The sequence below is a fragment of the Berghia stephanieae genome, chromosome 6 (assembly GCF_034508935.2).
Source record: "Berghia stephanieae isolate SIO BIC M18660-M18661 chromosome 6, UCSD_Bste_1.3, whole genome shotgun sequence".
Classification (NCBI taxonomy): domain Eukaryota; kingdom Metazoa; phylum Mollusca; class Gastropoda; order Nudibranchia; family Aeolidiidae; genus Berghia; species Berghia stephanieae.
The window spans coordinates 26,584,710-26,588,220 of NC_088365.1; the positions used below are offsets into that span (position 1 = coordinate 26,584,710).

The 3,511-nt window shown below is 35.2% G+C and overlaps 1 protein-coding gene across 1 annotated transcript in view; it reads left to right on the plus strand.

Moving 5' to 3' along the window:
• Nucleotides 1-325: 325 nt before the first annotated feature.
• Nucleotides 326-3,511, plus strand: part of LOC144974762 (uncharacterized) — a gene marked incomplete at its 3' end in the record, with an annotated part of 19,186 nt that continues 16,000 nt past the window's right edge. The window contains 1 exon segment of the mRNA XM_078917994.1: nucleotides 326-463.

Genomic DNA, 3,511 nt, shown 5'->3' on the forward strand with positions numbered 1-3,511 from the left:
AAGGACTGGTAATATATTATACACTCCCAAAGATTTAGGAACCAAAAAAGTGGAGGGTTTGATGTCATGACTTTTCTTCCCTATTAGAATCAACAATTAATTATAATGACGACGATGTCCGATAAGAGTATTTAAATATAAAATATATAATAAAAATATATATAAAAATATAATATTATAATATTGTCCCAACTATCTAGGTGTCTTATCGCGACACATTATTATATATGTCTTGTAAACCGGATGTCCGATAAGAATATTTAAAAAAATATAATATAATATTTCCCAACTATTGTACCAACTAGGTGTCTTATCGCGACACATTATGCCTTGTGAACCGGATATTGGTCAGGATTGTGACTTGCTTTACAAGGGGTACCAAACCAACAGCGACACAGTAGACAGGCGGCATTCGAAATTCGGAGACCGTTCTTGCACTTACAGGCGAGATTTCCTTCCTCCTGTAAGTATGAACTTTAAGCTGTGCATTCATGTTTAACTCACTCAACCCTAACACCTACTATTTCCGTAGTTTACTCGGGTTACTTTTACCCCATGCCTATTTATTACATTTTTCTGAGACAAATTATAGGCGCAGTATCAAAGCTATTGTTTTTAGTTTTTGCATGTTAATGGTAGTTGAATGAAACAATCTATGTACATACTCATTTTTAATACATTTTTTCCAATTTTGAAAAGTACCAAATTATCTCTAGGATTGAGTGAGTTAAACTGTTTCCTTACTGCTGTTATTTTCTGAAGAAGGTCTTTGAACCCGAAATATTCATTGTTTTGATAGTTTGTTCTATTTTTTTTCTCGAAGCTATTGAATTTGTTTTTATTCATTAATCACAACAAAAGGGAACCAAAGTATGATTTCAAATTAACTGGTTCGAAACGCATTGGAAATGTAAATCTACTTTTTCGGAGCGCTGGATGCATATCTGGTGTAATTAATTGATCTTCTGGTTGGTTTCAGTGTGATGGTATCTTATTTCATCTAGCGAAATAAGTGCATGCTAATCGTCAATGAAGATAATCCATCCTCGCTCTTTTACGTCTTGTAATCCTAAGGATGTGCCTATGTGCGGCTATGTGGTCTTGTCGTATGGCACTCGCTTTTGGATCGGAGGTCCTGGGTTAGAGTTTCGCTCAGCGCATAGTTCAGTCCTTGGAAAAGGCTCTTTGCTCACATTCACTCACCGTACTCCGATGTAAAATGAGTACCTGGCCGTTAACAGCGTTGTCTCTGTCCGAAAAAAAAATTGTAATATCGCCTAACAGGCGTCATGTCCCGTCCTAGTTGTTAAGTGTTGCTGTTGGCCATGGACCCCTTGTAAATAATAATAATAATAATAATAATAATAATAATAATATAATAATAATAATATAATAATAATAATAATAATAATAATCATCATCATCATAATAATAATGATGATGATGATAATAATAATAATAATAATAATAATATAATAATAATAATAATAATAATAATAATAATAATAATAATAATAATGATAATAATAATAATAATAATTAAAATCTTTATTGTCCAAATAAAAGGCAATTCAGGTGATGTAAACAATGCTCAAACAGTTTGGTTCATGTTATGAACATTAACACATTTACAAATACAGAACACACAGACACAAAAAGCCCTTTCAGCATGCTTAGTGGATATTGCGCTATTTATAAAAGCTCATTTTTATTTCATACATCCTGCTACAAAAATAGTTATACCACCTTATAACTCAATATGTGACCGGTTCATTGCTCGACTGCCGGAGGATTGATTAAAAACTTGAATGAACGAATACATTATTCTGCCGTTCTTTTTAAAAACACAGTATTTGCAATGTTAACCGTATAGGGAATGAGATTAGCGGAAGAGTAGCGTCCCTTGATTGGACTTCAACCATAGTCTGTGACGTCAGCGGCGGAAAAGTTATTAGAGAGAGAACGTCATGTTGGTTGTGCGCATGCGCCTCTCGTCCTCGTTTCCGGTGAAAGCGGCTTGAGACACTTCAAAACCAAATTGACGTTCTCTCTGTAAGGTTCTCTCTTCCGCTAATCTCATTCCCTATAGATAGAACGAAGATGACGTCACTCAAGCCTTTGTTATTGTTTTTTGCCATCCGCGTTTATGAGTAATGCTCACTGAACTGTATTAACCTGACTATAAACGTTCATGGATACACACAGTTGTGTGTGTTGGTCCGTTATACTTCCGGATGGCAATGTTATGAGCTTCTTGGCCAAGCGCATACTATCTATAGGGAATGAGATTATCGGAAGAGAAGCGTCCCTTGCTTGGACGTCACCTTACAGAGAGAACTTCAATTTAAAAACTTATAACTTTCAACTGACGTTCTCTCTCTAATAACTTCTCCGCCGGTGACGTCCAATCTAGGGACGCTACGCTTCCGCTAATCCCATTCCCTATAGCACATACTGTGTTCTTTAATAAAACGGCAAATTTATTGTCGTTAAAAATACATAATATGCATACATCATTTATACATACCAGCAACTATTAACAATGACAACAAAATATAAAAGTAATAATTTGAAAAAAAAAAGTAATAACGTATAAAATCTTCTTGATAAAGTCTGATTTATAATCAGTAAGCCATTTAATGCTCTTCACTGACATAAGAATTAAAAAAAATACCTTGCACATACATTAAATACGATATTATATTATAAATAAAAATTGACATGTCTCAGTGTTTAATGAAATATGAATATCAAATATTATTAAGGGAACCGTAAACAGATCTGAACCAGTCTGAGAAGCTGCCACTTTTGTCATAAGAGACGCTCAAACCTATTCAATTTGTTTAAAACAAAAACTAAAATAAATAAATAAAATAAAATAAATTAAAATTCACTTTATTCATCCCCAAGGGGAAATTTGTCTTTAGGGTCTATTCCAAGGGAAGACTGGAATTACCCAGGCGTTAGCCGCAGAGCAGCGACTAGTGCGAGGTGACTTGCTCAAGGCCACACAACGCAACGGTGGGTGATTGAACTCGGTACCTTTCGGGTAGGAAGGAAAGACCGTACCACTGAGCCACGTTGCCGCTAGCGTGTGATGTCCCCACTTTTGCTTTCCATTTTTGACAATGGTATAGATAATCAGCAACCATGTGACCCCAATATGATATGCAATTCTTACACTCTTGCTGTTGGTAATAGGATTCAATAGTCTGATGTCACGTGCGCCAGCAAAGATCAGCTTGGTTTCTAAACATAGAAAATCTGTACCCTTTTATTCTTCATGCAGGCTAGAACTTTTTCACATGTCATGTGATCAGAGTGTATAAAAGTCAAAACATGATCAGATTTATAATGTGTTTCTCCTCATTGTTTCGATAGTTTAGAGCCAGTTACTAAGTAACTATGCGTCATTACGAGGGAAGTGACGTCATGATTGTTGAGCACACTTAGTGGATATTGCGCTATATAAAAGCTCAATTTTTAAAGTGTTGCTGTTGGCTTGGCACAC